At 44.6% G+C, this 22,354-nt stretch overlaps 1 protein-coding gene across 3 annotated transcripts in view; it reads left to right on the forward strand.

The window, feature by feature from the left end:
- ARHGAP24 (Rho GTPase activating protein 24) overlaps positions 1–22,354 on the forward strand; it is a 1,388,018-nt gene that overhangs the window by 560,406 nt on the left and 805,258 nt on the right. For 2 of the 3 annotated variants that reach the window (XM_077275810.1, XM_077275813.1), the window contains exon 1: positions 15,487–15,780. The exons of the other annotated variant lie outside the window; for it this stretch is intronic. The gene's annotated coding sequence lies outside the window, so the exon portion shown is untranslated. Of the gene's footprint in view, positions 1–15,486; positions 15,781–22,354 lie in introns of those variants that run through there. 3 annotated transcript variants of the gene reach the window in all.

Below are 22,354 nucleotides of genomic sequence, written 5' to 3' on the forward strand. Positions count from 1 at the left end.
GAGAGTCAGGCACAAAACTCCTGGAAAGAGCATCTGCCTTCACATTCTTTGAACCTGGCAGGTATGAAACCACGAAATTGAAACGAGAAAAAAAACAATGACCAACGAGCCTGTCTAGGATTCAAACGCCTGGCAGACTCAAGGTAAATGAGATTCTTGTGATCAGTCAAGACCACCACACGATGTTTAGCACCCTCAAGCCAATGACGCCACTCCTCAAATGCCCACTTCATGGCCAAAAGCTCCCGATTACCCACATCATAATTGCGCTCGGCGGGCGAGAATTTTCTAGAGAAGAATGCACATGGCTTCATCACCGAGCCATCAGAACTTCTCTGTGACAAAACCGCCCCCGCTCCAATCTCGGAAGCATCAACCTCAACCTGAAAAGGAAGTGAAACATCTGGTTGACACAACACAGGAGCCGAAGAAAACCGGCGCTTAAGTTCCTGAAAGGCCCCCACAGCCGCAGGAGACCAATTAGCAACATCAGCACCCTTTTTAGTTAAATCAGTCAAAGGTTTAACAATACTGGAAAAATTTGCAATGAACCGACGATAAAAATTAGCAAACCCCAAGAACTTCTGTAGGCTCTTAACAGATGTAGGTTGTGTCCAGTCACAAATTGCCTGAACCTTAACGGGATCCATCTCAATAGTAGAAGGAGAAAAAATGTACCCCAAAAAAGAAATCTTCTGGACTCCGAAGAGACACTTTGAGCCCTTCACAAACAGAGAATTGGCCCGCAGAACCTGAAACACCTTCCTGACCTGTAAAACATGAGACTCCCAGTCATCAGAAAACACCAAAATATCATCCAAATACACAATCATAAACTTATCCAGATATTCACCGAAAATATTGTGCATAAAGGACTGAAAGACTGACGGAGCATTGGAGAGTCCAAAAGGCATTACCAAATACTCAAAATGGCCCTCAGGCGTATTAAATGCGGTTTTCCACTCATCACCTTGTTTTATCCGCACCAGATTATACGCACCGCGAAGATCTATCTTAGTGAACCACCTAGCCCCCTTAATGCGAGCAAACAAGTCAGTCAATAATGGCAATGGATACTGATATTTGACTGTAATCTTATTCAGAAGGCGATAATCTATACAAGGCCTCAGGGAACCATCTTTTTTTGCCACGAAAAAAAAACCTGCTCCCAGAGGGGACGAAGATGGACGAATACGTCCCTTTTCCAAGGACTCCTTAATATAATTCCGCATAGCAGTATGCTCTGGCAGTGACAGATTAAATAAACGACCCTTAGGGAACTTACTGCCAGGAATCAATTCTATAGCACAGTCACAATCTCTATGAGGAGGGAGCGAATTGAGCTTAGGCTCCTCAAAAACATCCCTATAGTCAGACAAAAACTCAGGGATCTCAGAAGGAGTAGATGAAGCGATAGAAATCGGAGGTGCATCATCATGACCCCCCTGACATCCCCAGCTTAACACAGACATTGTTTTCCAGTCCAGGACAGGATTATGAGTTTGTAACCATGGCAGACCCAGCACTAGTACATCATGTAAATTATACAGTACAAGGAAGCGAATCACCTCCTGATGAACGGGAGTCATGCGCATGGTCACTTGTGTCCAATACTGCGGTTTATTCATAGCCAATGGTGTAGAGTCAATTCCCTTCAGAGGAATAGGGACTTCCAGAGGCTCCAGACTAAAACCGCAGCGTTTAGCAAATGACCAATCCATAAGACTCAGGGCAGCGCCCGAATCCACATAGGCATCAACGGAAATGGAAGACAGTGAAAAAATCAGAGTCACAGACAAAATGAACTTAGGCTGCAGAGTACCAATGGCAAAAGATTTATCAAGCTTTTTTGTGCGTTTAGAGCATGCTGATATAACATGAGCTGAATCACCACAATAAAAACACAATCCATTTTTCCGCCTATAATTTTGCCGTTCACTTCTGGACTGAATTCTATCACATTGCATAGTCTCAGGTGCCTGTTCAGAAGACACCGCCAACTGGTGCACGGGTTTGCGCTCCCGCAAACGCCGATCAATCTGAATGGCCATAGCCATAGACTCATTCAGACCTGTAGGCGTAGGGAACCCCACCATAATATCCTTAATGGCCTCAGAAAGACCATTTCTGAAGTTTGCAGCCAGGGCGCACTCATTCCACTGAGTAAGCACCGACCATTTCCGAAATTTTTGACAATATATTTCCGCTTCATCATGCCCCTGAGAGAGGGCTAATAAAGCCTTTTCAGCCTGAATCTCCAGGTTGGGTTCCTCATAGAGCAATCCCAATGCCAGAAAAAACGCATCCACACTGAGCAATGCAGGATCCCCTGGTGCCAATGCAAATGCCCAATTCTGAGGGTCGCCCCGCAGGAAAGATATTACAATCCTGACCTGTTGAGCAGGGTCTCCAGAGGAGCGAGATTTTAAAGAAAGAAACAATTTACAATTGTTCCTGAAATTCAGGAAGGTAGATCTATCTCCAGAGAAGAACTCTGGAATAGGAATTCTAGGTTCAGACATGGGAGTGTGAACAACAAAATCCTGTATGTTTTGAACTTTTGCCGCGAGATTACTCAGGCTGGAAGCCAAACTCTGGACATCCATGTTAAACAGCTAAGATCAGAGCCATTCAAGGGTTAAGAGGAGGTAAGAAGCAGCTAGACAGCAATTAAGGGCTAGGCAGCAAAACTCTGAAGGGAAAAAAAAAAAAAAAATTCCCTTAAACACTTCTTTTTCTCCTGCTTCAGCCCAAACAATTAACACTTTGTGGGCCGGCTATACTGTCATGAATCCCCAATGGCTAGGGATAGCACAGGACAGGCAAAGTACAAATAAATAATGGACGAGCTCTAGGGTGATGGAAACTGGGCTGACCGCTGCCCTACGCCTGACAAACGCAACTAGAGATAGCCAGGGAGCGTGCCTACGTTGGTTCTAGACGCCACGCACCAGCCTAAGAGCTAACTAGTACTGCAGAGAAAATAAAGACCTCACTTGCCTCCAGAGGAATGAACCCCAAAAGATATAGTTGCCCCCTCACATGTATTGACGGTGAAATGAGAGGAAGGCACACACATAGAGATGATATACCGTATTTTCCGGCGTATAAGACGACTGGGCGTATAAGACGACCCCCCAACTTTACCAGTTAAAATATAAAATCTTCTTAAAAGTCGGGGGTCTTCTTATACACCCTATGTCGTCTTATAGGGCCGGTGAATATGTGCCTTTTGGGGGGGGGAGGGAGTGATCCTGATGACGAGGGGGCGTCTCACAGGAAAGTGAGTATCCCCCATTACCTTATCGTAGCGGTGCAGCGTGGGGGTCTCAGTGCTGGGAGTGGCGGCGGCGGCTGCTGTGCTCTGGTGCGGCGGCTGCTGTGCTCTGGTGCGGCGGCTCCTCTTCTGTGTGGGGCCTCTGTGCTGTGGGGTGGCGGTGGCGGCGGCATATCTTTATCCAGTTGGGGCTCCTCCGGCATCTCCTTAGCCCTGGAGGCACCGCCGCAACTCCATCGGTGCAATGCAGCGGCCATTTTCCCGGAGGCAGCTCAATAGGTGCGATGCGGTGGCCTCCGGGAAAATGGCCGCTGCTCAGATTCAGATCTCGTCCCGAAATCTCGGGACACGAGATCTGAATCTGAGCAGCGGCCATTTTCCCGGAGGCCACCACATTGCACCGATGGAGTTGCGGCGGGGCCTCCAGGGCTAAGGAGATGCCGGAGGAGCCCCAACTGGATAAAGATACGCCGCTGCCGCCGCCACCCCACAGCACAGAGGCCCCACACAGAAGAGGAGCCGCCGCACCAGAACACAGCCGCTCCCAGCACTGACACCCCCACGCTGCACCGCTAGGATAAGGTAATGGGGATTACTCACTTTCCTGTGAGACGCCCCCTCGTCATCAGGATCACTCCCCCTCCCCACCCACCATATACACCGGCGTACAAGACGATTCCCGGCGTATAAGACGACCCCCGACTTTTAAGAAGATTTTCGGGGGTTAAAAAGTCGTCTTATACGCCGGAAAATACGGTATATAGATTTAGCAAATTGAGGCCCGCTGTAAACTAGAAAGCAGAACGATACAAAAGGGGACTGAGCGGTCAGCAAAAAACCCTAATCAAAAAAACCATCCTGAGATTACAAGAACCCATGTGCCAACTCATGGCACATGGGGAGAACCTCAGTCCACTAGAGCTACCAGCTAGCATAGAGACATAATAAGCAAGCTGGACAAAAAACCAAACAACTGAAAAATCAGCACTTAGCTTATCCTGAAAGATCTGGGAGCAGGTAGGCAGGAACCAAACAGAGCACATCTGAATACATTGATAGCCGGCAAGGGAATGACAGAAAGGCCAGGTAAAATAGGAAACACCCAGCCTCTGATGGACAGGTGGAAACCAAAGGCCGCAACCCACCAAAGTCACCCAGTACCAGCAGTAACCACCAGAGGGAGCCCACAAACAGAATCCACAACACTACCCGTCATACGGGTGCGTCCCAACCATAACACCTGGGAGGGACGGAAGATTAGCAGAAGATCATCTAATCGAGTTGTGAGGGAACACGAGAAACAGACACAACAGTTGTGGGGACTATCCCGTAAGCACAGCAGGGGAGGACCACAACACATAGCGCTAGCAGGAAGGCACAGATTTCCACCTGCAAAGGGAACTCTGGAGGTGCCATCGGACCGGCCGGACTTGCGCAGCCCGGTTAACCGTATTCCGGATTGAGGACCCTGAAGCCTTCAGTAAAGAGGTAAAGAGACTGCAACCTGGTGTCCTCGTTATTGACTGCGACCGGCACTACACTACCACCATCATCCACATCTATCACTGTGCGCCCCTCAGCAGGGTCACGGAACCGGGTCTAGCCACCGTGACAACCCCAGAGCAGAGACCCAAAGGCCCGGTACCGGGTACCCCTCGGCCCTGTGGCAGTGGGGGCGCTACATTTGCACATGCAGATGATACTCTGCACACAGAAAGCTAATGTGAACCTAGCCTTAGAAATGTATGCCTTCAAAATTTTGTATTGCTTTTTTCAATATTATAGAAGATAGAAATGTACCCCAGACCATTGAATAGTGTATGGGTGAGAATTGGAAACCAGCTATTTTTTAATACTTTTTTGAAGCGCAAGATATCACAGAAATGTAACCCAGACCACGGAATAGTGTAAGAGTGCAAAATGTAATCCAGCTAATTTTTTTTAACACTTTGTGGGAGTGCTAGATACGACAGAAATGTATGCCAGACCATGGAATAGTGTATGGCTGTGATCTATTTAGCTTAATAGATCACAGAAATGTATCCCAAACCACAGACTAGTGTATGAATGAGAATTGTTATCCAGCCAATTTTTTTAACGCTTTTTAATAGTGTTAGATAATATCATAGAAATGTACCCCAGATCACAGAATAGTGTATTGGTTGGGATGTGTAATCCAGCTATTTTTTAACGCTTTTTTGGAGTGTTAGATATCATAGAAATGTACCACAGACCATAAAATAGTGTATGAGTGAGAAATGTAATTCAGCTAATTTTTTAATGCTTTTTTCAGCTTTATAGATCACAGACATGTACCCCAGACCACTATGGGTGAGAAATTTAACCATGCAATTTTTTTAAGCACTTTTTTTGAGTGTTATATATCATAAAAGTTTACCTCAGAACACAGAATAGTGTATGCATAAGAAATTTAACCTAGGATAAATTTCCAACAATTTTTTGGAGCGTTTTAAAACACAAAAAAAGTAATACAAAGCACGTAATTCTTGATGGATTAAAATATATTACATTTTTTCACCCTTCCCTCCCAAAATAAAAATGCAGCTGTATATTTGGCAAAGGCACAGCCCTAATCCCTGTTTATAGATTGTATTCAGCCACTCTCTCTGCTCCTACGACTCTCTCTAATTCCCTACTTTCATTTATACAGTATATACTAAATTCCATTGGATATGTTAATTGATGTAACCAAAGGGGTCAAATGTGCAGTGGGATGTAGCCAAAGGAATCATAGAAGATGGCTGTGCCCAATTGAATTAATAATCAAATCTTTTAAAATGCTCAGTATATTTTATTATGTACCTTATGTGACAGAGTAGCATTAAATCCTTATCTCTCATTTGGTTTAATGCACAGTCATGACCAAATGTTTTGAGAATAACACAAATTTAGTTTTTTCATAAAGTATGCTGCTTTAGTGTCTTTAGATCTTTTAGGCTGGTTTCACATTTGCATTTGTTGCCGCAGCGTTTGTACCGCATATAAACGCATGTGTCGTGTTTTCCTATATTTAACATTAAAAACGCATGCGGTTTTTTTTGTTCACGTTTTGCCGCGTTTGACGACGCATGCGTCGTCTCGTTGTTTGCGGCTTGGCGCAGAAATGCAACATGTAGTAATTTCTAGAGGCGTCTATTTGCTGCCAGGACACGCATGCGGTCGATTGCGCAAGGATTGCGACCAAAAAACGCATTGCTGTCTATGTAAATGCATGCGTTTTTTAGCACATGCGTTTGTTTGCGTTTTTGAACGCATGCGTTTCAATTGAGAAAAACATGTCTAGACACTGATAAGCCACCCCCCACCATCAAGGTGATAAAAGGGAGGGTGTGGACAGTTGCAGGTCACTTCTCAGCAGACAGCCAATCAGAGCAGATGGACCACAGTGGACAGCCAAGCAGAGCAGACGGCCCACAGCGGACAGCCAAGCAGAGCAGATGGCCCACAGCGGACAGCCAAGCAGAGCAGATGGCCCACGGCGGACAGCCAAGCTGAGCAGACGGACCACAGCACCTTGGAGCAAACAAGCCTCAGAACAATGAGAGTATATCCTAGCCAATGCCTTTATTTTCTATTTTCTGTCTCTACATGTCCTAATTTCTGCAATTTCTTTCTTTCTACATGCATCAGAATGTCTTCTTCGGATTCTTCATCTAGTGAGGAGTTTCGGCCAGGACAGTCGGAAGTGGAGCATGTCAGTGAGGTGAGTACTTGCCTCGTCAGATTGGTAAGTATTCACTGTCACATCGACACATGTGACAATTTAAATTTTTCTTTTTTTAGAGCTCTTCTACTGCGGCAGAGACAGGGCAGGAGCAGCTGAGTCAAGGTCCGGTGGAAAGACGGCAGCGGGTACGTATACAAGGCTGACTGTCCCTAGTGTAATATTCTTGAATCTTCCTTTCTTTCCATTCTTATTTCTTTACTTTTTTCTTCTGGAATCCTTTTGTATGTTGACTTTACTATTCATGCCATTTCTCAGCATCTTTTTTCTTTCTTTTCCTTCTGTTAATTGAGCAAACTGTAATGACTTTCTTTCATTTTTAGTTTTCACAACGGGAGGATGATCTTATCGAGAATGACCTCCTCATCCCCCTGGTCCAGGAGAGAGTCCCGTTGTGGGACACCCGGGATCCACTGCACTCAAACAACATGATGATCCGGCGGTTATGGAATGAGGTGGCCCAAGCGATGTGGGATGGCTGGAACAACGCCTCGACACGGGTCCGAGCTGCATTTGGTAAGTATTGCACTGCAGTGTGAAGCAGCAGAGACCTTGGCCGTGCTCACTCCACTGTATGTGATGAAAGAAACTCTCTGGAGTTTCTCTCATCACACACAGTTGTGTGAGCACGGCCAAAAGTACTTTTTCTGACCACAATTTTTTTTAACAGTATCCAAAGTCAAAACACGTTGGCGTTCGATGAAGGACCGCTTCAACAAGGACCTGCATCAAGAGAGCCGTGTTCCCAGGGGTTCAGGAGCAAGGATCAGACGCTACAAATACCATCACGTTCTGTCATTTTTAAGACCGGTCCTTGCCCAGAGAACGTAAGTATTTATCACGTGCATTAGGTTGTATTGTATTGCCATAATCTGTATTTTTACATTCCACAGGATTTTGCATCTGTTAAATTTTTTATAGTAATTTTCTTTTTCCATAGCACATACTGTTGGCCCAGGTTCTGGAGCGGTCCTTCATCCGACAGCCACGGACCCGTCCCAGCCATCCAGCAGCACAGCAGCAAGTGGGCCTTCCACACTAACTGGAGACCAGGGAGCTGGTCCATCAAGTCTTCCCCTTTCGCAGTCCTCTTCCACTGTCCCTTTTTTTGGGGGCTCCTCCCGGCAGCGGCTGAGGGCTTCGGACAGGTCACTCATGCCCGAGTTTTTGCACTTGAGCTCGGTTTTACACGAAACAATCAAGGCTTTGGGTGACCGAATGGATGTTTCACATAGCCTCTTGAATGCACGTATCCAGGAGGTCAGCAAAAGACTTGATCAAGTGAAAGCCGACCTCCAGAGGCCAGCACATCATTTTTTTAACCAAATTGAGCAGGGCATGTCGGAACACCTTACTCCTGATCTCCAGCTGAGTGTCACGCAGGCCTGCAATGCTGCTTACGTGCAGGCTATGCAGCAGAGTCTGTATTTCCAGCAGACAGTGGGGGCATATCCACCTGTGCCTTCACTGTCTCGCTTGACCACAATGTCGACCTCTGCTGCATCCCACTGCACGGCCACCTCAATTCTTTCCACAGCCGGACACCACTACAGCACCACCACCATGCCGAGTGCAGTTGGACATCCCACCGCCACCACCATGACATCCGCTGCTCCTGCTTGGACCTCCTCCACTGACACCACGATGCAGCAGGACCCTGGCATGGCCTTCCGTACCGCCACCTCCACGATGCAGCAGGACCCCGGCATGGCCTTCCGTACCGCCACCACCATGATGCAGCAGGACCCTGGCATGGCCTTCCGTACCGCCACCTCCATGATGCAGCAGGACCCTGGCATGGCCTTCCGTACCGCCACCTCCACGGTGCTGCAGGACCCTGGCATGGCCTTCCGTACCGCCACCACCACGATGCAGCAGGACCCTGGCATGGCCTTCTGCTCTACAAGCGCTATGGACTCTGGCATGGCTGCACGCTCTACGAGCACTATGGACTCTGGCATGGCTGCACGCTCTATGAGCACTATGGACTCTGGCATGGCTGCACGCTCTACGAGCACTATGGACTCTGGCATGGCTGCGCTATCTACGAGCACTATGGACTCTGACACAGTGCAGCCGGACCCTGACAGGTCACCCGCCACCACGCCATATGAGCCCACCAAGACCTCCCACAACCAGGCAAACCAAAAAAGAAACACAGAAAAAAAAAACAGAGGACTCTTAGCATTCCTCCCCCTTCACCTCCCAATGTGTCTGTAATGTCAGGTTTGTCTCATCCTTCCAGTGCGTCTCAAGCCTCTCATGTTTCAAGCCCTATCCCCGAACTTCCAGACCCTTCTAGTTTCATTGCCCCTTCTCCTGCCACCTCTGCGTCATCCACGGTTAGCCAGGCCTCAGTTCTTCACACCCCCCGTTTACATCACTCTACCCCAAGCCGGCGCAGTAAATACATTTTTGAGTTGTTTACAAACTAAAAAAAGTTTGATTTGCCACAATTATGTTTGGTTTATTGTGTCTTCAACGCCGGCAACACACACCGTGCGCCAAGAAACTTCGCCACACACTTACTTTTTGGGCCACATCATATCTCCAGTAGTGTTGAGCATTCCGATGCTGCAAGTATCGGGTATCGGCCGATACTTGCTGTATCGGAATTCCGATACCGGGATTCCGATACTCTTGTGGTATCGGGTATCGGGTATCGCAACAACATTAATGTTAAAATGTGTAAAAGAGAGAATTAAAATAAAAAATATCGCTATACTCACCTCTCCGACGCAGCCGGGACTTCAGCGAGGGAACCGGCAGCGTTGTTTGTTTAAAATTCGCGCTATTACTTGGTTACGTGAATTCCCGGCTTGTGATTGGTCAGGTCGGCCATGTTGCCGGGACGCGGACCAATCACAGCAAGCCGTGACGAAATTACGTCACGGCTTGCTGTGATTGGTCCGCGTCCCGGCAATATGGCCGCCCTGACCAATCACAAGCCGTGACGTCACGGGAGGCTGGACACGCGCCCATTTTAAAATGAGCGCGTCCAGCCTCCCGGCTTGTGATTGGTTGACCGCGGCGCAACCAATCACAAGCCGTGACGTCACGGGAGGCTGGACACGCGCCCATTTTAAAATGAGCGCGTCCAGCCTCCCGGCTTGTGATTGGTTGACCGCGGCGCAACCAATCACAAGCCGTGACGTCACGGGAGGCTGGACACGCGCCCATTTTAAAATGAGCGCGTCCAGCCTCCCGGCTTGTGATTGGTTGACCGCGGCGCAACCAATCACAAGCCGTGACGTCACGGGAGGCTGGACACGCGCCCATTTTAAAATGAGCGCGTGTCCAGCCTCCCGTGACGTCACGGCTTGTGATTGGTCAGGGCGGCCATATTGCCGGGACGCGGACCAATCACAGCAAGCCGTGACGTAATTTCGTCACGGCTTGCTGTGATTGGTCCGCGTCCCGGCAACATGGCCGACCTGACCAATCACAAGCCGGGAATTCACGTAACCAAGTAATAGCGCGAATTTTAAACAAACAACGCTGCCGGTTCCCTCGCTGAAGTCCCGGCTGCGTCGGAGAGGTGAGTATAGCGATATTTTTTATTTTAATTCTTTCTTTTACACATTTATATGGTTCCCAGGGCCTGAAGGAGAGTTTCCTCTCCTTCAGACCCTGGGAACCATCAGGAATACCGTCCGATACATGAGTCCCATTGACTTGTATTGGTATCGGGTATCGGTATCGGATTGGATCCGATACTTTGCCGGTATCGGCCGATACTTTCCGATACCGATACTTTCAAGTATCGGACGGTATCGCTCAACACTAATCTCCAGTAGTTAAAAATAAAAACACTGCAGCTTTGTGTGTCTTTAGTATACAGATATGAGGTGGGCCAAAAAATATTACATGTATCTCCATAATCTCTTTTTGTCTGTGCCTAGTGTGGCAGTCTGAAGAGAAAATGGTGGAAATACAGTGCAGACCTCTACTGAACTGGTCAGGTGTCAAAAAACTCATTAGTTATGACACCTGACCTGTTGATTAGAGAACTGCCTTGTATTACCACCATTTTCTCTTCTTCATACATTCATTCATCCCGGAGTACATTCCACAAAGCCCGGCAGGTGTCCACAACTATTCCGGACAGGGTGGATATTCCAAGCCGGTATTGGAAGTAGAGGGATGATAAACTCTCTCCGGTGGCCAGAAATCTGGAAGAAAAACAAACACAAAAAACATTACAATCTATTCTTTTTATGGTGTGGTTACGCTAAAGAATGAAAGGAAAATACCCAAAAAATACATGTCAGAAAACACTAAATTTGGACTATCATTGGTTTAGATTTTGAACGTACCTTAATGTAACCAGCAGACGTTCCTCGGGTGGAATCGCTCTACGGAGCTGGGTGTCCTGTCGCCGTATGGCTCCTTGGACATGAGAAAGCAAATCCCGGAACGAGTCTTGCGACATTCGTGTGTATTCCTGGAATTTCTCTGGGTTGGCATTAAGCTTGGCATAGAGCGTGTGGTAGGCTCCACAGCTCTCACGTAGTTTGATAATGGGGTGCCTCCAAAAACGCCTATGTTGTCTCCTTCTCCATCTTTGGCGATTTCTGTCTTGCTCCCAAGCAAAAGCACAGGCAAGAAACAGTTTGAAGCTGAAATCCAGGTTGAAATAAAAGCTCTCCATGCGAAGATCCATCATGACACAGGATACAGTAGCAAACTGTTAAAATTTCAGTAGCCCTAGGGTCTATATATTGAGATTCCATAATACACGCTGTAGTATTACATAATGTAGTCCCATTGGCGTTGTCTGGTTATCTTGATTTTTCTCTTGTGAAATTTCTCATCATGCGCACCAAAAAACGCAAACGCAGGAAAAAACGCATGTAAACGCATACAAACGCGGCGTTTTTTTAACCGCATGCGTCAACACATGCGTCAAAAAAACGCTGCGTTTGTAGGCGTTTATATGCGTTTTTTCCACCACTTGCGGATGCGTTTTAAACGCTGCGGATTTAAACGCAAATGTGAAACTAGCCTAAGTCATACTTTTCTATGGTTACTGAGTACAGTTATTAGAATTTCATAAGTTTTGAAACGTTTATTGATAAATACATCAAGTGTAGGCAAGGATTCAATATTTATAGTGTTATCGCTTATTTTTCAAGACTTCTGAAATTCTCGCCGTCAGCTAGATATCATCTTCTGAGCGAAGTTCTGACTCATGGCAACTCATTCTTTCCTTATTAGTGACTGGAGTTAATCACATTTTCTGTGTTTTTGTTTGAACACTCACTGAGGGCCAACCACATCTTCTAAATGGAATTGTGATCTGTAGTGTTTCCTGGCCATGGACAAAAAAATTGTAATGTGGTGTTCACAAAGCCACTTAACTACCACTTTTAGATTGTGACATGTCTCCATTGTCTTGGAAAAAACCTTGTTCATTGCTAACAGCTAATCACGCTATGCACCTAAACTATAAAGGTACCTTCACACTGAACAACTTAACAACGATATCGCTAGCGATCCGTGACGTTGCAGCGTCCTGGATAGCGATATCGTTGTGTTTGACACGCAGCAGCGATCAGGATCCTGCTGTGCCATCGTTGGTCGGAGCTAGAAGGCCAGCACCTTATTTCGTCGCTGGATCACCCGCTGACATCGCTGGATCGGTGTGTGTGACGCGGATTCAGCGATGTCTTCACTGGTAACCAGGGTAAACATCAGGTTACTAAGTGCAGGGCCGCGCTTAGTAACCCGATATTTACCCTGGTTACCATTGTAAATGTAAAAAAACCCAAACACTACATACTTACATTCCGGTGTCTGTCGCGTCCCCCGGCGTCCGCTTCCCTGCACTGTGTCAGCGCTGGCCAGCCGTAAAGCAGAGCACAGCGGTGATGTCACCGCTCTGCTTTAGGGCCGGCGCTTACACAGTGCAGGGAAGCGGATGCCGGGGGACGCAACAGACACCAGAATGTAAGTATGTAGTGTTTTTTTTTTTTTACATTTACACTGGTAACCAGGGTAAACATCGGGTTACTAAGCGCGGCCCTGCACTTAGCAACCCAATGTTTACCCTGGTTACCCGGGGACTTCGGCATCGTTGGTCGCTGGAGAGCTGTCTGTGTGACAGCTCTCCAGCGACCACACAACGACGAAACAGCGACGCTGCAGCGATCGGCTAAGTTCACAGTGGGCAATTTTGCTGCATTTTTTATGCATTTTCTAATGCTAATTTCCAGATGTATTTTACCTCAAAAACCTGATATTTCAGAAGCCTTATGCACACACATTGTTTTTTTTGTAATCTGTATTTTGTGCATTGCTTGTTTTCCGTATGATATGCATATGACTTTACATTTCTCACTGATTTTCCTCATTGAATTTAATGGATCAATGGGCTGAAATGAGGAAAATGTGTGTGTTTTTCTCACAAGTCCCACAGATGGTCGGTGTGGTGTCCGATTTTTTTCTCACACCAATAGGCTTGCATTGGCGAGTCTCGGCCGAGTCTCAGTGACAATCGCAGCATGCTGCGATTTTACCTGCACATAGAATATGCCTGAGAAACAATACGGTGATGTGAGCTGACCAGTATTTGGTCAGTATTTTACCTCAGTATTTGTAAGCCAAAACCAGGGGTAGGTGATAAATGCAGAAGTGGTGACGTGTTTCTATTATACTTTTCCTCTGATTGTTCCACTCCATATTTTGGCTTACAAATACTGATGTAAAATCCTGACCAAATACTGAACATCTGAATGTGGAATTACGCAGAGGCCACAGACTTGTTAACTTAAATATCTCTTCTAGCGGAGTTATGTGCATGTATGTCCACACGTTTATGCATACACACAGTGGCTTAACTAGAGTTCCATGGTCCTAGGTGCAAAATTTGGACCTGAGACTCCACTTCTATGTTGGTCAGGTGTATGGGCCTTTGCAGTTTTGCAGTTGTATAGGTGCTCATTGTAATTATCGTATTTTTCAGACTATAAGAATCACCGGACCATAAGAGGCACCCCAAATTTTGGGAAGTAAAATAGGAAAACATTTTTTTTATAAGATGATGGTCCATCTTATAGTCCAAATTTAAGGTATCTTACCTGTGGGGCAGCAGCGGTGGTACGGGGTCACAGGAAGCATGGACCCTTCCTCAAAGAAATAAGACACTGCTGTGGGCCCTGGGTGGGGGAAATGAGTGCCCCAGCAATGGAGGTAGATCGGATGCTGCGGGCCCGTTGTTGGCGATGAGGCAGAGTGGATGCTGTAGGCCCGATATCGATGAAGAGGTAGAGCGGAGTCCATTGCTTTTTTGGCAGCCATTTCCCTCAAGCCATTGGCTGCCAGAGGCCACTCTGCACAGACAGCGATCTTCCCACCCTGGCCTCTTTATGTAATAATGTGCCTGTCCTGTCCTCTTGCTGTAATAATGTGCTCTGTGCTGGCCACCATCAAATAATAATGTCTGTTATCATGGGCCCCTTCCTGGTACAATGTCTCCCATCCTGTGTCCCTTCCTGTTATATTATCCCCTTTTCTGTGCCTCTTCCTGCTATAATGACCCCCATCTTGTGCCCTTTCCTGGTATTATGTCCCCAATCCTGAGCCCCTTTCAGTAATAATCCCACCCATTCTGGTATTCTTCCCAGCATAATGTCATCTATCCTGGGCCCCTTACTGCAATAATGCCCACCATCCTGGCCCCTTCCAGTAACAATGTACCCCATCCTGGTATAATGTCTCCCATCATGGGCCTCTACCTGGTATAATATACCCCATCCTATAACTATGTCCCCTGTCCTGGTATAAAGACTCCAATCTCTGACCCCTTCCTGGTATAATGACCCTCATCCTGGTATAATCCCCCCAATCCTTGGCCCCTTCTTGTATAATGTCCCCTATCCTGGTATGATGTTCATTTTGCTGCTCTTTTCTAACACATACAAAAATAAACAATACTCCCTACCTTCCTCTGCTCCCACGATGTGCGTCTTCATCTTCTGAACCCTGCAGAAGACTTCGGCGTGCCAGCCATGGGCGGCGCATGACGCTACTCATGCCAACGTCAGCTGCTAACCTCTGATTGGCTGGCTGCGTGCATTGCAGGGTGAGCCGTAATACACTTTGGCTGAATGTGCATCCAGCTAAAATAGGCGCTGGCATTGGTGGGCCCCCCTTTCGCGCAGACCCGGTTGCAGATGCATATAGAGAAATCATTGTTTATCGTGTCTTCTTTTACTCTATACGGAGAGGAGTTACATATATAGAAATAGGAAGAAACATATGCTGATGTAACTGATAGTACATTTTTCCATCCTTCCTCTTTCTTTACTGTTCGTCCTTTCAGCTAGTAATAATGAGTTCTGTATCATCTCAGTAGTATTGCACTGGCTGCCAGTTGCTTGTGAAATCTGAAACCAGGGAGGGCTGTCCTGCTTCCTTATCCCAGCCTCTTGCACTGTGCAGTGTAGTGACACATTCACACACAATCAGTCCTTGCAAGTTCAGGGACAGTGCCCTGCCACAGACACTACATAGAGCCTAAGTGCCTGGCACCAATCCGAGCCAGTAGTGGGGTCTGCATCATTATCCGGGGGCTCACAGGGATCTCTCTGCATGGCCACACTGCATTTACCACAGCTCTATGTGAAGAACTTCATCTCACTGACAAGACATACTTATCTGATTGCACCCTTGCCTTGTGGATTGCTACAACATTAAATTGGATTTACTTATTATAGACATCATTCGCTGCTCTTGATTTGATCCATTGTTGGAAAGGGTAAGTGTTACATCTTCAGTTTCTCGAAATGACTTCTTTAATTATTGACACTGAAAGTTATTCTTCCACCCTAGGAAGGAGCAGCTGTCTTGTGGAATGTGTCTGGGTGACTGGGGACTCTGTTCCCCCATTGGGATAGTGAAAGGTCTACAATGGTCTGGTGTCACTGCGTACACATCATGCCCACCGCCTCAGTTCTTGCTTTGTAGGTTTTTGCCTGTCCTATAGGATTAGCTTTTCCTAAAAGAAACAGTCTGCATGCTTGTAATGTAAAGGATACCATAAGCTAAGTTTGCAGCTGCTACTGTATGAGCGCTTGCATCTATGAAGAATTTGAGCAGACAGCACCCTACATGATGTTCTTATATTTCAGAAATTGTGTCAGTATAACACATGTTCCTGTGTTTATTTATAAAATGGTTGATGTTCCTTTTAGTAGCATGTGTGTACGGTGACATTAGAGATGTTCTGCTTTGTTGTAAAGTATTGGTAAATATTGCTAATTCCTAAAAAAATGGCAATATAGACAATTGTTTCTGCGATTGATAATAAATGTTCTAATTGATCATCAAAGGTGTCAAATATTTACTACAAATGTTCTGCTAATTTTAGAGGTGTTAACATTAGAGTTGAGCGAATTTCTTCGGTGCCCGCTCATTCGGCAAGCTATAGCTCTTGCCGAATAAGCTGCACATGGAGCATGTAGCAGCCGGATACATGGAGCGCATTGGCCGATCAGCTGTCCAGCGCTGCAGCTGCATGTGTCGCGGCTGTGTCACTGTCACAGCACATACATGCAGAGTCTGTGTGTTGGGCTCTCCATGCGTGTGCTGTGACTGTCACACAGCCGCGACACATGCAGCTGCGGTGCCGATCAGCCGGCGCGCTCCATGCATCGGGTTCCCTCTGCAGCTTATTCGGCAAGCGCTATAGCTTGCCGAATGAGCAGGGACCCAAAGAAATTTGCTCAACTCTAGTTGACATGCAATCTAATGTCTATGAGAGCCACAGACTTTAAAGCAAATCTCCAGGTGATGGTGACCATAAAATAATGGTAGGAAAGATTTTTTTTTATGCACTAAACTTTATCAGCATGCACAAAACATAAATGTACCCTGACAAAAAAAGAAGTGAAAAAATGCCACAAAAAAGCAGCAAAACCTTTCTTTTTGAAAGCAGCTTAAACGATGCTTAAGTTTCCAAAAACTCTGCAAAAGCGCAACATGTGAACATAGTCTAAGACTTTAAGACTTTCCCGTTGACTTTGCCAGCATATTGCAGTAGAATTCAGCAAAGCCTAGTACGTGTAGAGATCAAGGCTGCCGAAAACAGGCATGGTGCCACGGAGACCTTGTGCTTTCACAAAGTGAAATTTTAATGTTTTATTTACAGGTAGAGTTTTATTCTTGATTTAAGGAATACTGGATTTTTTAATTTAAACTGAATACCTTCTCCAATTTTGGAACAGTTTTTCCGACTTTCGTTAATAATCCGTGTTTTTAGAATTTTAACAGACTATTATAATGTTCCGTATCATTTTTCAAAAACCTTACATGATAGGAAAAATCTGAAGTCATTTCTGAAATCAGCATGAAAAAATCTATCAGGAACACTCAAAATTGTCCAAGGGACAAAACCTTTGTAACACAATTATAAACGAAAGTCGTCTGCAAAACACTTTTGAACAATTGCTTTTGCTACTGACATCGATGCACATGTATGTAGTGTCTCGGACGTCATAATGTAGACTATAAACTATTGTTTCTTAACCCCTTATTGCCAGATGACGGAATAGTACGTCAGCTTGCAGTATCCCCCGCTTTGAGGTGGGCTCCAGTGGTGAGCCCACCTCAAAGCCACGACATGTCAGCTGTTTTTAACAGCTGACTTGTGCCCGCAATAGGCACGAGTGGAATCGCGATTAAGTAGTTAAATGCCACTGTAAAACTCTGACAGCGGGCATTTAAATGTACGTCCGGACGCTGGTACGGAAATACGTGCAGCAACGACCCCTATCACGTGATCGGGGGGTCATTGCCTCATTGCAATCACAACCAGAGGTCTCCTCAAGACCTCTTTGGTTGTTGATAGCAGATTGCTATGAGCGCCACCCTGTGGTCGGCGCTCATAGCAAGCCTGCAATTCTGCTGCATAGAGGTGATTTGAGCATCACCTCTATGTAGCAGAGGCGATTCCATTATGGCAGCTTCTAGCCTCCCATGGAGGCTATTGAAGCATGCTAAAAGTAAAAAAAAAGTGTTTAAAAATATTAAAAAAAAAGTTCAAATCACCCCCCTTTTTCGCCCTAATCAAAATAAAACAATAAAAAAAATCAAACCTACACATATGTGGTATCGCTGCATTTAGAATCGCCCGATCTATCAATAAAAAGAAGAATTAACACGATTGCTACATGGCGTAACAATAAAAAAATCAAAACGCAAGAATTAAGTTTTTTTGGTTAAAATGCAATAACAGGCAATCAAAATAACGTACTGCACAAAAGGGGTATCATTAAAAACATCAGCTTGTACCGCAAAAAATAAGCCCTCACACGGCCATATTGACAGAAAAGTTAAAAAGTTATGGCTCTGGAAAGAAGGGGAGCGAAAAACAAAAATGACAAATGGAAAAAAGCTCCGGTTAAAAAGCTTATGTGATACAGACTTTTGGAGCACATATTCGTGTTCAGCATATCAAAATCTATAAGATACAATAAAATTTTCTCCTGGGACAAGAACTTCTCTGAAATTTGCTGCGCAGTGAATCCATGTTTTTACTATTACATTACAACAGAATATTATAATGTTTCGTATAATTTCTCAAAAACCTTACGTGATAGGTAAAATCTGAAGTTATTTCTGAAATCAGCATGGAATAATCTATCAGGAACACTCAAAATTGTCCGAGGGACAAAACCTTTGTAACACAGTGTTACCAATTGTGGAAAATTGTACAAATGCTTCTAAGTTTACTTTCTGCTTGAGACAAATGATCTACAGTGATTGATGATTCTTCGAAAATTCTTCACACTGTTCTTAGATTGATGAGATCTTACAATTTTCAGTAAATAATGTATGCTGCATATTAAGGCTCTACAAAAAAGGCTACAATGGTAGAGATCATTCTGAAATACTACATTACTCTTCAAGCTTGAAAGTTATGATGGTTCAGTGTGTCATAAAAATTAAAGAGGTTGTGCCTAGAATGGACATTATCACCATTCATAAGATAACTTTTGATTCATCCACTGTGACTCCAATCGATCTTTAGAACAGGGCTTGAAGAGTCCGTATAAATGGAGCAGAAGCCGAGCATGCCCACCTCCTATCCATTCATTCTCTATGGCAGTGTTGAAGAAGACATGGTTATTTCCGATGGTCCTATTAAGAATGAATGGAGCAAGGGTGTGCATGCTTGGCCTGTTTTTCATTCAGACAGGGTGCTTCAGAACCCCATTCCTGGGATTGGTGGGGGAGTCCAGTCATTGGACCCCATCAATCAGGAAGTTAACCACTATCCTGTAGATAGAGGAGAACTTCTAAACTTGGCACAGCCCCTTTAAGTGGACATAAGTCATAATTTATGAGATTTTGCCTATTAGGTTTACATGAGTTGTATTGCTGCCTGCAGAGACAGATGGCACATGCAGGGAGAGGGGGACAACGTATGAACTAACTAATGTATCTATTGCACAGGCAGACATCTCTTCTGATTAGATGTAAATTACTCCTTGAATTGGTTGAACTTAAAAACACAAAAGTATTGTACAGTAGGAAGTTGATATTCATAAATACAGAGCTGAAGGTTTTGGGTACTAGGATCGATAATGCCCATATCTATGCAAAATTCCTAGCAATGCAACATTGATCAGTGTCTTTCTATGCCATGAAGCTACATAATAAGCCTCGTACTGCTTGTGTAGCACACAAAATGATACAGAGGTAATTGCATTAACAATCCTGTTACATAAAGATTGGGTTCATATTTCCCATGACAGTAGTAGGAAGATCATACACCTCTCAAAGAGGCATAAGAGGCATATAAGACAAACTGTATATGCACCAAAATTATCAAAGAAGCAATTTATTTATTATATATAGAGAAATCATTAAAAATCGCGAAAAGAAGCCCTTAGAAAAAGAATTTTCAAAACAAGATATGTAGCATCAATCACATAACAATATGAAGGACCAGAAATACGTGATTAACCATAATACGCTAATTCAATCCAAATTATGCAAAGACCAATATACAGCTCTAGCAAAAATTAAGAGACCACCACATCAAAACCCTGTCATGGGCAGCCCAATCTCCAGACCTGAACCCCATTGAAAACCTCTGGAATGTAATCAAGAGGATGATGGATAGTCACAAGCCATCAAACAAAGAAGAACTGCTTACATTTTTTGCGCCAGGAGCAGTGTGAAAGACTGGTGGAAAGCATGCCAAGACGCATGAAAGCTGTGATTAACAATCATGGTTATTCCACAAAATATTGATTTCTGAACTCTTCCTGAGTTAAAATAATTAGTGTTGTTTCTAAATGATTATGAACTTCTTTTCTTTGCATTATTTGAGGTCTGAAAGCACTGGGGGTTTTTTACCATTTTTCTTTGTCAGAAAAAAAATAAAAAAATTATTGCCTGGAAATTCGGAGACATGTTGTCAGAAGTTTATAGAATAAAAGAACAATTTACATTTTACTCAAAAATATACCTATAAAGAGAAAAATCAGACAAACTGAACATTTTGCAGTGGTCTCTTAATTTTTGCCAGAGCTATATAAGAATGCTGGATGCAGACACAATGTAATTGCTCAATATGCAAATAAATTCTATACACTTACACTGTAAAATACCAAACAGTTTCCAAAGATGAATCAAATACAGATATTGTAGTATACTAATCTGAAATATAAATAAACACAGCAATAAAGGCATCCTAATGTATGAATACAATATCGTGAAAACAGCATCCTGTAATATCCAATATTTCATCAGAAAGACAGTGGACAACAGTGTGAGCAGCCTCTTTTTACCTCAGCATCCCCTGTTTATCCAGTATTAGATCAGAAAGATGGTGGACAGAAGTGTGAACAGCTTCTTCTTACCTCAGCACTCCTGGTATATCAAGTATTAGATCAGACAGACAGGGTGGACAGCAGTGTGAGCAGCTTCTTATTGCCTTGATATCCCTGGTATCTCCAGAATTAAATAAAAGAGAAAGTAGTTGACAGCAGTGTAAGTACCATCTCTCACCTCAGCGTCCCTGGTATCTAAATTATTAGATCAGAAAGACAGAGTGGACAGCAGTGTGAGCAGCTTCTCCTTACCTCACCATCCCTGGTGTCTCCAGCATTAGATCAAAAAGACATTGTGGCCAGTAGTGTCAGCAAGCTGTTCTTACCTCAGCATCCCTAGTGTCTCCAGCGTTAGATCAGAAAGACAGGGAGGACACCAGTGTGAGCAGCCTCTTATTACCTTAACATCCCTGGTATCTCCAGAACTAAATATAAGAGAGACAAGTTGACAGCAGTGTAAGTAACGTCTTCTTACCTCAACATCCCTGGTATTTTGTGTCTCCACTATTAAATCAGAAAGACAAAGGGCCCGATTCATCAAAGCTTTTATGTGTTCTGGCATAAGAATTTTTGAAAAGTTACCAAATTTTGGTGCAAATTGAGGCTGCTGTAAAATTTTGCAACTTTTGTCATTCTTTTAGCATTTTCGCTTAGCTCTGATAAAGTGAGTGGAGTTGAGGCTTGTTGATCGCTACTTCTCAAATTCATGATGAGTGCGGCATTCACTATGCCATTAATCTTACTCCAGCAGGGACTGGCGCATACACGTAAGTGCACGTCACTTGCCTAATAGTCCTGATTCATTAAGAACTTCCAGCCTTCTAGTCAATCAGGAGTGTCCAACTCCAGCAAGCCTCCTCATTACGGCAGACTGGAACAATGCAGGTCTTGATGAACCAGGGCTATAGTGTATAGCAAGGTGAGTAACCTCTTTTTACCTCAGCACTCCTGGTATCTCCAGTATTGGGTAGACAGGGTGGACAGCAGTGTGAGAAACCTCTTCTTACCTCAGCATCCTTCGTATCTCCAGTATTAGATCAGAATATCCACTGGGATTACATCTTCCATCACATGAAAAGAAGGGGGGTAGCTTCCTACTGCACATGCTCACAAAAATCTGACCTAAAAACTAGAAAAAGGTTTCTGTCCGTGTAGTTAGACGTCAGCATTTTGAGGTCCTACTCTACAGTCGTTACCTAGTTCCTACACAATTAAAGGTATTTAGGAATACATTTATGAGAACAACTTGTAATAATATGAGGTCACATACCAGCTTTTCTCAATTGTGTGTATTCCTCTGTGTTAATTTTAATGTTAAGCCTTAGAACCGTGAGCCACTTTTATGGTGAAATCTGGGGTGCATTTGTTACAGCCACATCTGCAACTGGAAATGAATTAATATTTATATGAAAGGGATTGTTTTGGTGGCAATCACATGGTTTTCTCAAAACCTTATTTCAACCTTGTTTGCCTTTTCCATAAAGCATGAAA

Source organism: Ranitomeya variabilis, chromosome 1 (assembly GCF_051348905.1).
Source record: "Ranitomeya variabilis isolate aRanVar5 chromosome 1, aRanVar5.hap1, whole genome shotgun sequence".
Taxonomy (NCBI): domain Eukaryota; kingdom Metazoa; phylum Chordata; class Amphibia; order Anura; family Dendrobatidae; genus Ranitomeya; species Ranitomeya variabilis.